The following is an 11,494-nucleotide window of genomic DNA, read 5'->3' on the forward strand; positions in this document are numbered from 1 at the left end:
AGCAGTCGAACCCTCCCTGGGTTTACGCTCACAGAACTGCTTGGTGCGAGTTGAGCCACGTTCAGGAGACCGTCTTTAAACTCAAGCAGCCCGTGGATGGTGAGAGCTCGTGCTTCACCTGAGCAGCGCCTGGAATAAGGCCCCTGTTGGCATCACCAGCAGGCAGCCTGAGCTGCGCTTACTGCTCTGGTGAAGGCTGGTGCAGGCCACCATGCCCGCCGGCGGCGTTTTGGCACGGGGCACGTCCCTACATGTCAACAAAGCCACCAACCACAGGGCAATTCTGGCAGCTGAGCCTCTTTATGCCCAGCCCCCCGGCTTACTGCCAGTGCTGCCTGCTCCCCCGCAGGAGGCTGCTCAGGCTGCTCCATCGCGGGCCTCTCCGAAGAGCAGCAGAGGGGACAGCTGCACAGGGCCGCTGCCCTCGCCGCCCCGAGGCTGCTGAGTGTGCTGCCTCGCTCTGTGGCCGAGATGTCAGAGCCACAGCTGGTGGTGGCACTGCCCCTGGTGCTCCCAAGGTCTTGAGCTTGCTGTCCTCATGCGGGGGGCGCTGCCCGGCCCCGCCGTACCCGCCGGCAGCCCTGAGGGGGGTGAAGTGCCTCTGCCTTCTTCCTGCTCCTTCTGCTGTTGTTGTTTGGGGCATTTTAGTGGGTTTCTTGTTGTTTTCTTAACTTGTTATTGCACACACTCCATGTGTTGTCACTCTGGGCGGGCCTGCTCTACAGTGCAGTCGCATCTACGATACGTGTTTTTGCCAGTTAAAGTTAAAAAGTAATATTCTACCGTATGTCGCTGGAATTTAAACAGATTACACGAGTGCAGTTTCATCCTGCTGGGGAAAAAAGGAGAAAAAAAAAAGAGAAACAAGCTTCACTACCAAACTATTTGGAGGTCCTAAGACATATATGAGCAGTATTCATTGTTAGTGTTTTCTGTGCTTGAAGTACAAAAGCAGACCTTTGCGATGAAAAACTTGTATTTGCGTGAGCAGGCTCAGTGAGAGACTCGTCCCCTAGCTGGGGGGCTCAGGGGAATAAAGTCTGTGATACAGGAGACAGGTTGTTGAACATAATTGCTTCTCATAAAGCACCTGTAAGGCTGACACACATGGGAAACCTCTGGTTGCAAAAGCTAACCTAGGTCATTGATGTTATTTTGGAGTCCAGTATTACCAAAAGTTTAGTGGGTTTTTTTTTTTTATTATTTTTTTTTTTTTTTTAATTTTAGTCTCTGTCAGACTTTCAAGTTAAAGATTGTGTAACAGTCAATTGGTGGAAGTTATATATATTTTTAAACTTAATATTGCATAAAAGCTAAAGATCTGGCAGGATTTATTGTTGAAAGAACTAATTAAACCACAACCTTTTTATTTCACATTCAGATAGTGTGTAGTTATTTCTTTTAACATTTTTTTTAATAGTGGAAGTGCATGAATTCTATAATACAATTGTTTAACTAGTTTAGTGGCGGGAGATGTTGAAGAAATTGTAGTTTTTTAGTATTAAATAGTGTGACTTTTAATTCAGTGCTTATACTGAAAGTTTACTTGTGTGCTTATGTATTGGAAGTTATAGTTGCCCAGACCGACAGAGATATTGATAATGGTCCATTGGAACGTAATTTTGGAAGGAGAGTTTGCGATTACGTGGATAAATGAGTGACGTTGGGATTGTGACTCTCAGTCCTTGAGAATGGCATAGCTGTAACATTCAAGGTTTTCAGGCTCTCCAAATAGTTCTAACGAGTTTTTGCAGAAGTACAAAGTTAGTGAAACTGCTTTACACCTGTTGAGGGACAGCTGAAGAGTTTAGTGGCTGGAAGTAATCCAGCAGTATTACACAACACCAACAAACATAAATCTTATATTTAGCTACTTACATTCCCTCCCAGAAACATTTTTTTGTTGTTTTTGTAACATCATAAGGGAAATACCAAGTTTTTGCTTATGTTTGCAATCCATAAGTAATAGAACATAAAATCTGTCACTGTAATCAGTCACCGCTTACAAATTTTGAGGTTTTTTTGGATCCTATTCTAACATTAGTGACAATGTTGTCCCCAGAAGTGTTTCTTCAGTACTCTTCCATGAACTAGAAGCAGAACCTTTTACTGGGAGTCACTGATGGAGAAAATTTCTCCTAAAATTTAGGGAATGGCTTTTTACTGGTTAATGGTTTTTGACTTTTTGAATCGGACACTTCATCTTGCCCTTAATCTATGCTAGCAAATCAAATATGACTCTCTTTACATTGGGCTGTTCTGTCAAAGATAACTTAGAAAATGTTGTGAACGACCATCTTATACCATGAAAGGTCTGGAAGATAGCAGAAGGCTTTGCTGCCAAGCAGCGCAAGAGGAAGAAGAACGAACTAGTGATGCAAGAAAAACTGACAGTTTGAATAAATGTAAAAATAATTTTCAGGTTTGACTCCTTCATGATTCTGGTATAAGCCATCCAAATTGTGGAAATTTCTCGGAATATTCTCGGAATACCTTCTTTGTCTGTGAAGATAGAACCATTAAGGCCAGTGAGTTCTGTCACTGATACATGTAGGAACTGACATACACCACATATCAAGTTAGTATCACCTGGAGTCTATGTGTGAATCTCAGTCAGGGAGAGAGCGAGTCCTGTGGTATATTACCAGTTTAAAGACTAAAGAAGGGTTCTAAAGAATGGAACTGTAAGTCTAGCCTGAAAAAGAACATTTACTTGGAAGTTTCTTCATGGTATTTTGCTGCCTGTTTGTGCCATCAGGGGGTATATCTGCTACAGAGGCTGTTCTTAGCATATCTGCGTTGTGGTCTTCCTGGATTCCTGAAAATCCAGTAAGAACAGTAAGGGCAACAACAAAAGTCTTCTGGAGTTCTCAGCTCCTGTTTGCAGTTAAGTAAACTAGATCAGCTGTTTGAAAATGGAAAACAGCTCCCTAAATAGAGAGAAGTGTCTAGTCCCAAATTTGAGATGAACAAAGACTGGGTATGGAAGTCTTGGCCTGAAAACAGTATAACCATTGTAAAATTCTGATGTCCATGTTTATCTGAAACAAGACCAGTACCTTGTTTTGATTAGAAATAAACTATATTGTGCCCTTGATTTTATATAAACACGTTCCAGAAATTAACCCATGAGAGGTCCACTGTACTTCTCCAGCAAGAAAAACAGCGAAAACTAACAGAATGTTCTCTTTGGATTTCTTATGCAAGGTACAGGAAGATTTTCCAGTGCAGAAAGAAGAAGAGCCAGGAAGTTAAACACTGCACAAAATCTCGCAAAACAACAGTGGGCCATTAGGTAATTGGCTGCAAATGAAGAATTGGTTTAGCCAGTTCGAGTTAGTTCTGTGTTAGCAGGCAGTACAGGTATATGTAACTGTCCTTCCTTCTGTCATGAGCTCTTTTCCATAATATTTTAATTAGCTGTTGTGAAGATAAAGACTCATCTAAATTGCAGCTCCAATGCAGCAGGCTTCTTATTAAAAAACACCCAAAAATCTTCACAAGAGGTGGAGGGAAAAGAAACAGAAAACCATGAACAGGAGTAGATAAAATAGAGCAGCAGCTAAAAATTCAGTGCATCTGAAAATTGCCGGAAACGTAGCAGTGAGTGGATGAAATTCAGGACGCACTGACGAGTACAATGAGGAGAGGATTCTGAGACACAGGATTTGTTTAGCAGCATGCAGTTACCTGAGTAACGACAAGGCAATTAGTTATGAGATTGTATTACTAAGTTTGAGGAATAACATAGTGTTTGAGCAAAAAAACCCCAGCTTCCAAAAGGTATTGATTTTATGCGACAGTTTTAAAATATGAAGAAATTTATGAAGCATTCTTAGCACTTTTCAGGCTGTTGAGCTAGTTTGGAAGAGCTGATATAATAATTCAGCCTCAAATTTTAATGGTGATCAGAGAGTAAAAAATGGGGGAAAAGTCTGGTAGAAGAAGCCTAAAGTCCACTTTAAAGGTGGTATTTTGGAATTCGCTAGGCTTCATAAATTAAGTTTATCAGTAGTTTATCAGATTGCAATCAATTGTGAAAGAAAACAGAAAAAAAAATCTGCTGAAATATGCAAGGATGAAGCAAAGTAAAAATTACAAGGAGGAGATGATGTGACACAAGCAGTTGCATTGTAGGGAAAAACTAGGCATGCATTTAATCATAGCATAGAATCATAGAATTGTTTGGGTTGGAAAAGACCTTTAAGGAAGGTCATAGAGTCCAACTGTTAACCTAGCACTGCCAAGTCCACCACTAAACCATGTCCCTGAGCACCACATCTAATAGAAGAAAATAAATGCAGGGACCAGTTGGTATGTACAAGAGCAAAACTGTCTTAACAAAGCCAGCAAACAGGGACAGTACAAACCTATAAAGAAACAATGTACAGCACCTTGTGCAATCAAGAGTATTTCAAGGGTACCTTCCGAGACCTCCCAGCTGCCTGTGTTCTCCCACTACTTGGGAGATTACCTATGAGAAGAGACCAGCACCTGCCTCTCTACAATGTCCTCTCATGGAGCTGTAGAGAGCAATAAGGTCTCCCCTCAGCCTCCTTTTCTTAATATTGAATAGCCCCTGTTCCCTCAGCTGCTCTTCATAAGACTTATTCTCTAGGGCTTTCACCATTTTTGTTGACAACTTTTTGTCTCTCCCAACTGTAGTCATTCATCTGTGAATATCTAAACCTCTTTGATACTTAGAAAAGTGTGTGTCTGTATTGGATTTAAAACATTTCTCTTTGGGGGAAGGTCAAGGGATACATTTTGAGTGAATGTTTTGCCTGGAATAAACTGTGCTTGCTCGGCCCTTTTCTGGAGTTGCTGAGTTAAGCAGGGAAAAGGAACCTTTAGAAGAGGTTGCTGATAGCTGGTGATGTGAAGCAGTGTTCTGTCTTATGATACGAGTTAAGTCTTTCTCTTATCTCTTACAGGTAGTCATTTTAAGATGGAAAAGACATTCTCTGAGGATGGGGGTAAATTTTTTTTTTTTTTTCCCTTTATTCTAATAAGCAGGTATGTTTAGAGGCTAATAATTTGAATAAGATCAGAACTAGTATCTTGTTAAAAACTGATGCTGAATACATTCCCCACCCTTAAAAAAATTGCAAAAATACTGATTTATTTTACAAAACACTTCAACATCATCTAATGCAAAACTTTAGAAATATTGCAGACACTACTATTTTAATATGAGGGTGCATGAAGTGCCAAGGATTACTAGTATTTTCCTTAACCAGTATTTGACATTGATCGTCTCTTTCTTAAAGAAAGCTTTCACAGAAAGAGTCAGCAATAGTATTCACATATTTAAAAAAAATATAAAAAGAAAAAGGAGAGAAACATGTCTGGAAACAGTCCATTGTTCTTATAACTTGCAATATCAGATACCAACCTGTCTTGAGACTGCATGGCTCAGGTCTTTATAGCCCCATGAATCTTCTTAGGGAAATGTGGCCTAAATATGAACAGCTAATTAAATTTGTCCGTGTCCCTAAATATGATAGAAATGTTAGAATCAGCTTCAGGGACAGCTGTCATCTCTTGATTATTGTGAGACGATGAGTGGACATGTTCCGCGAACCTTTGAACAGGTGCAACCTAGACAGGTTTATTAAAACATGATAGCAGTAAGTATACAAGTATGTGAGGCATTGGGGTCTGACAGGGTGATCATAGAGACAGAATATGTTAAATATTTGGGGATGTCATTTTGGTTCTCTAACTTGAAAGGCAATGTATAAGTGAGAGCTACTGTCAGTTTACATAAACCGACGTCTCTCAGGGAGGGCTGAAGTATCAAGGGCAGAGTCATTGAAGATAGAAATTCAAAAGAGGATTCTTTTATCACCACTGTGGCAAACTTGCCCACTTTTATGTGTAGGAATCTGTATGAGTGTAACTATTACATTGTTCTACTCTACAAATTCATTTTTATCATATACCTAATATCCTCTGTTGTTGGTACTTAAGATAGAAAGTTAGGCACTGAACATTTTTGTCTGACCTTAGAATTTGGGGCAAAAAGAATTGTCCCATTTTCACATTACTATATTGTCTTTTGTGTCATGGTGAGAACATGAGTTTGAGCCCTTTCAGCATTCAGGAGGAAGGGTTGTTTTCAGAAATTTAATTGCCGTGAAAAACCTTTTGGCAAACAGCAATGAGATCCAGTGCAACACTGCAGTCTGAATGCCTCAAAGGTTTTGTCTTTTTCCTTACATGCCACAGTAGAACCATGATTAATTTGACAGCTCATTATTTGCCCAGATGCTAAAACTGCAAAGGATATTTTATTCAATCCTTACTTCTGCCTAGAGCAGGGCGATAGCTGGTACAGTTTTTGCTAACAGACATCAAAAGGTGTATCTGTGCATAGGTGTGACTCTCAAAGAACAGCCTTTATGTCACAGGGCCATTAGAACTCTGCACTTATTACAGAGACTTAACTCATTAGCATTTTTGTGGACCTGTAAGGAAAGACAGCACTGTATCTCAATGCACCATGTCTAAAATGCTACACTTTCATACCCTGTCAATGGTGTGAGTAGCCCTTGACTCAGGAAGGCCTGTTGTTAGTAAGCAGTGAATAGGAAGTGTGTAGGAAAGGCAATTAACAGAGCTGTGTGTATGTATTTCTAGAGAAGAATCTCATAAGAGGTCATAGTGAGAATGGAAATGGATAGGTGAATTATGAGTCAGAGAAGAAATAAGGGAAAAGAAGAAGGAAAAGCATTTTTAGAATTATAATCCTGTGTTAGGATCAAAAAATCTGAAATTGTGAGATTGTGTAGTTGTAAGTTAATTTAGATTTGAACAGAAGTGTGAAGAACTAATCCTATTAACATAGTGCAGGAACCTTACCTGGTCCTTCATTTTTCCAATTCATTTGAATTTAGGGAAGAGAGAAATTTTTGTGAGCCAGCTGGCAACTGGATCAGTAGATAAAAGATCCTGCTGGTGTGTTGGTGTATGACCAGTTTTTACACATTTTACTATCTGTGTTCTTTCTTTGTGCTGAATGGTTATTTGTGCCTTTTTCTCTCACTTTGTAACTTACAACTTCTTTATTTCAAACTCAGTTCACCAACATTACATGAAAAAAAGCAAAAGAACAAAATGTTTATAAATTATCATGCCATTTATCCTTCATATTGTGTCTTTTCCATTCCATACTGTAACTGCCTTTTCTGCTTAGTCTGAATTTTAAATTGTGTCTACATGTTGTTTCTTATTCTCTATACAGTGGCTGATACAGTTGGGACATCTCTTGCTTTTCTTATAGATAATAAAATGAGATAAGGTAGACAGTGGAAGAATCTCACTTTGAAACAATTACATACATCCTACTTGTTTATAGTTTTGAATTGCCTTGCTCAAGCCTGTGCAAGAGGTCTAGAGCAGTGAAGAGGAGCTCTCTGTGAAAGTGACTGTGGTTTGGAAGGTAGGGGTATTCTTGCAGTGCAAGTAAAATGAAATTGAGGGAATTTGCAAGAGTAAAACAGCAGAAAGGGATGCAGTTCTTGGAAAATATTAGAAAACCAGAATAAAAATGTCTTAGCTAAGTGTCTCATATTTGACCCACTCCCAACTTTCTTAAATATGCAAGCTGTAGACGTAAAAATGTTACAAGTCCAATCTCCACAAAGCATAGCTATGGTGAGAATTATTAGAGAAATTTCAGTCAGAAATATGATTAATAAATAGACAGCATTCATTGATAATTAATAGATTGAATGAGTTCTATACACAAAATGAATAGTCACTATGTGAAAAGGATATTTTACCTGTAAGTAGACAGAAAGACTAATTCTAATTTGTGCAATCATAGATTCTCTTTGGTATTTACTCTTGCTCAAAGAAAACTACCTATACCTGTGCTTTGTGTGTCTGCACAACCTGCAAGCACCTCGGAATTACACTGGCTGCAAAGCTGTTGCTGGGAAACTGAGACTCTCTTCTATATGCAAATGGACTGAATATTTCTGTGCCTTGTGGCAGGAGTGTAAGGTGTTGCTACTGACACCCTACAGGTTTTGTCTAAAATCGTAAACAACATCGCTCTTTGTTGTTTTGTCTGAATGTGCTGAGACAGTTTGGCTGCATTTTTCATTTTCTCCTTTTTTTTTTTTTTTTTTTTTTCCCAATTGAACATCTTGTTTCAATCGTAACACTGCAGTGTATCGGGTGTAATTAATATTTGATTATTTATAGGCTACTTGTTTAGCAGGATAATTACAAACCTTTTAAATCAAGAATATACTGAAAGGATTTAAAAAAAAAATAGTTTTACAGAGAATGAAATATCTATAAAAATCTGGTTTTGAACAGTGTCTGGAAAAGAAAGACTATGAAAAGCTTGCAAGAGACTTTTCCTCTTGCTCAGAATTCTTTTGGTATTTACTGAATATTTTGTTTTCTTCATAACAAATAATAATCTTTAACTACTCTACAGTTTCCGTGTCTCTGGATTTGTCACTCCAACACTACTGTAATTTTGTCAGCACATGAACTGTATGAAACAGTGTTTCTTTAAAGTTTTTATTTGGACAACTGTGCTAGCCTGTGCCAAAGAGAGCATTTTTTTCAGAGTAATATAATATACAGTCTTTCAAGACTCTTCTAAAACCTTTACTGGTCTTTGGATCATGCCCTGGTGTGGAGAGAGGGAGTATTAGATAGACTGAGTGTAACTAAAAACACTCAGTGTGCTAAAACAAATGTGTGCTTTACCATATATAGAAACAAAATCCTTTGTGAACTTGGACATTGTGTAGATAATATTACTTAGCAAGCATATGCTGCGACGACAAAGATTTTAATTGGTGGTACTGAGCATGTGCTGAAGACTTGTATGCATTTTATTTTAAAACTTCATGTATTAAGTAAAAAGGAATAATCTACTTGTGGAAGTTTCATGTTAACAATTTCAAAAGAAGTTATCCAAATAGCTTGCTGGGATGAGAGGAGGGAAAAAAGAAACACAAAATACAAATCTGCAGAGGATGGTTTCCTTTAGAGATAAAACCTGCTGGATATAAGCCAATAAACATGTTTTATTTCCCACCATTTAATTTATAAGTGTATAAACCCACTAGGTAAATAATCTTGTCCTCATGAAAACACCCCCCCCCCCCCAAAAAAAAAACCCAGAGTTTAAATCAAATGCATGTGTTCTATATGCAAGTCAGATCTATGCCCAACTGCACAGTTGTTCCCTTTTCTATGGTTTATAGAAATTTGAACGAAAATTCTTGATCAAACACCTCTGAGCTTTGGAATGTCTGAAGCCAGGTCCAAATTCTGAGACTGGATATGTCTCTAGTTTTAAACACTCAGTAATTTCATTTCTGTTAAGAAGCTTTTTCTCTATGAAAGTTGCAGGAAGTGCTTCAAGCTATGTCTGTGTTAGCAGGCAGCATGCAGTCGGAGCAGATCAGTTGGTATTGAGGACCTGTCATCTACCTAATATGTATTTCAGGGAGGGGCTGTTTAGCTCTAGTTTGATTCTATGGACTGAATTCCCATTAGTGGTTTGTGCGTGTTAGCCGTGCTCCCAGAGATCATCTTCTAGTTGAATTTCATCGTAAAGGAAACCACTGTGTGCACTTTCAAGCTGTTGTGTGATGTGAACCAAAAGGCAGGAAGTGAGAGTGATGGGGGATTTACTTTCAATAGCATACTTCTGATCTGAACAAAAGTGTCAGTCTAATTTTTTACATGATGAAACGTGGCTGAAAACCTGAAAAAAGTTATTAAGTTGATGGAAACAATGTAGTATCTATTAACTACTTTAGAGAACTTTTTAGGTTTCAGATGGTTGGCCACACTTCAGCATTACTTAAAAGACCAGAAGCATTTGTCTTGGAACAACTGATACAAAAGTACCATATAAATTAAGCTTGTGTATTTTGACATACACACACAAAACGTGTACTTTCAGATGCAATTCTTGGCTTACTCATTTGGAAAATTACAATTTCATGTAAGTTTTTAACACCTCCCAGAACAGCCCTGCTGTTTAGGCAGCAGTAGCATAGCTGAGGAAAGCTTTTCACACCTGTTGATCAACATCTGAAGAGTTGAGATAACAAGCATGTGAAGTCACACTTCCTATCTTTCTCTCCATCTAAAAATAAATGCCATAGCTCTCTCCGGCTTGTAATATATATATATATATATATATATAAAGTCCGGACACAGCTGAGAGGCACAGTAGCATTAAACTGTCATGATTTACTGGCTATGCCGTTCTTAAGCTGTAAGATAAAGTGGATAGTTCTTTAGCTGGACACTTTGTAAAGGATTCGTACCAGGAAACATTGACACCCTACTGAGATAAAGAATTTGGCTTTGAGCATGTGATAAAGAGAATTACTCTACCTTTCTCTCACATTTAAATCTCTATATTCAGTTCGCCGAGACTGAAGTGGCCGTAGGATGAATTTCTTATTTTTCTCCTCTGTCAGGATCAAGGATTTTAGAATCTGCATTAACTGAAAATCTTTGTTTCCTTTACATTATATTGGTGTAAAGGTTTTCACATAGGTTGGTACTTGCAATTAGGTGGGTTTGCCTTCTCGTTCTATCAAAGTCATGTCCAGTCTCAGACCTCTCAGAATAGCACCATGTGATGATGCAATACCACTAACTTTCTCAAAGTTCTGGCATCAGATCATGTTCTATTACTTACTTTTAACCTGACAGTTCTTGTATCTACATTTCTGAGAGTTTTATATTTACAATTTACATTTACAACTGGTATGTTTGGCCTCTTAAGGAGAGAACAGTTTTGGGTCCTCAGTTTTGAAAACACATGATCTAATTCAGTTTTAGAAAGCTAATTTTGCCCAGATTATATACTCAAATGCTTAGTAGGCAGACTGTGTCTCATTCTTGCCAGTGATTTCATAAATCTGAAGCATACTCCTCTGTCAGGCTGAAAACACCAAACGTCTATTATTGTCAAGTCACTTGACCCTCACACTTTCTCATTTTTCATACCAGTTGAGAAGAAATACAGAATCTTTATCATATGTAGTAGATTCATTTTTACCTTCAGTTACTCTACAAAGAAATGAACATTAAGCAAGTATTTTAAAGCACTGTTGACATTTTAGGTTTGTGCACTCTCACTTTCAAAATGATTTTCAGATTTGTTTTATGTGCTTTATCGGTGGAAAAATATAAAGGCTACATATAGCCTCCATGATACATGAGGAGCAGAATTATGTTTTATGCCCCAAAATAATTCTGGAACTAATGTTTAAAAGGGTGCAACACTTTTTTTTATGTCTGCTTTTCATATGCAGTTATAACGTACAAATGCAGTGACACACACATTTTTAAAACATAAATTCTGAAATAATACTTTAAGACGTTTTCAAAAGCCTTTGACTATGCGGATATTTTTTTCAAGCTTTGGGACTCATCTGCGTTTTTAAAAGAAATTTTAAGTATGTATAGATGCTTATTTTGATTCCATAGTCTTCTT

The sequence above is a fragment of the Leptosomus discolor genome, chromosome 4, assembly GCF_034619465.1.
Source record: "Leptosomus discolor isolate bLepDis1 chromosome 4, bLepDis1.hap2, whole genome shotgun sequence".
Lineage (NCBI taxonomy): Eukaryota > Metazoa > Chordata > Aves > Leptosomiformes > Leptosomidae > Leptosomus > Leptosomus discolor.